This window comes from Macaca fascicularis, chromosome 1 (assembly GCF_037993035.2).
Source record: "Macaca fascicularis isolate 582-1 chromosome 1, T2T-MFA8v1.1".
Taxonomy (NCBI): Eukaryota; Metazoa; Chordata; class Mammalia; order Primates; family Cercopithecidae; genus Macaca; species Macaca fascicularis.
This window is the reverse complement of record NC_088375.1, coordinates 67,578,966-67,580,409: the sequence shown is the minus strand read 5'-3', so window position 1 is coordinate 67,580,409 and position 1,444 is coordinate 67,578,966.

The window sequence follows — 1,444 nt, the reverse complement described above, 5'->3', positions numbered from 1 at the left end:
GAGTGAGCCTCTGAACTCTGAGGCCTCCAGGGCTGGGCTCAGGAGCTCCTCCCATCAGTAGGCACCCTGGCCACCCTTTCTCTTGCTACTGGATTGGTCGAAGCTCTTGGACAGTTTCAAGTCAAGATTCCTTTCCACGATTAGACAAGGATAGTCCTCTGGGTCAGATTCAGACCTTTGTGGTTTCTATGAAGGGAAAGAAAATTCCTTTTTGATGGTAAGACCTAGATGAGATGTTCTCAGTGTAGGCTTTCATGTGTATCAGGTAGTTCTTTGTGCAAAGATTTTCCTTTTTCTTTAGCCACCTCTTCCCAATCCTGGTGTTGTAAAGAGTTTCTGCTTTTCTGAAGTAGCTGGTGTCTTTCTCAGATTCTGGAATGAGGCCAATTCTGCATTTGCTCCTTTCTAGAGCAATGAGGAGGGGGTATAAAGGTGGGTAGCTGGGGGATGAAGGAAGGAATAGAAGGCAGAATCTTCTACACATTTTTTATCCAGTCAACCAGACTAGGAAATTTAGGGAAAAACTAAAGGGAACGAATTTGTGTGCATTAAGATGAAGCCATCACAAATGATGCAGTCAGGAAATTCCCAAGAAGTTCAAGCTAAAATAGTGGAGGGGAAACTGGATTGGGACAAGTTAACCCAGCAGCTTTGTAACCTTGTAAAATTCACCTTGTCTGGATGCTACTCACTGTGGTGGTTGGATGATGTACGTGGCTCTTTGGAATTCTAAGTTTTGACACACGTGAGGCAGGTAATGAGACTTAAACATAGCTGTGATCACGTTTATTAACATGTGGAGAGTTTGTCACCATTTTCTCTGCTACTGCTTCTTTCTCTGTTCTTTGAGGAGAAAAAGGACGAGGAATCAGCAGGGAAAAGCAGAGGATGGATTCTCAAGCAGTAGGGCTGAAGATAAATGGCATTTACTCAGGATGAGAGACAACAGCTCAAGGCCCTGTGTCTGGAGCTTGACACATACAGATGGGAATGAGTAGAGGACAGAGGGTTTGGGGAGTCCAAGATGTCAGAATAAGAGAATTTTGGCTGGGCACAGTGGCTCACGCCTGTAATCCCAGCACTTTGGGAGGCCCAGGTGGGTGGATCACTTGAGGTCAGGAGTTCAAGACTAGCCTGGCCAACATGGTGAAACCCCATCGCTACCAAAAATATAAAAAATTAGCCAGGTGTGGTGGCATGTGCCTGTAAACCCAGCTACTCGGGAGGCTGACGCACGAGAATCGCTTGAACCCAGGAGGCAGAGGTTGCAATGAGCCAAGAACGTGCCACTACACTCCAGCCTGGGCGACAGAGTGAGACAGAGTTTTGCTCTTGTGGCTTACGCTGTAGTGCAATTGCATGAACTCGGCTCACTGCAACCTCCGCCTCCCAGGTTCAAGCAATTCTCCTGCCTCAGCCTCCCGAGTAGCTGGGATTACAGGCA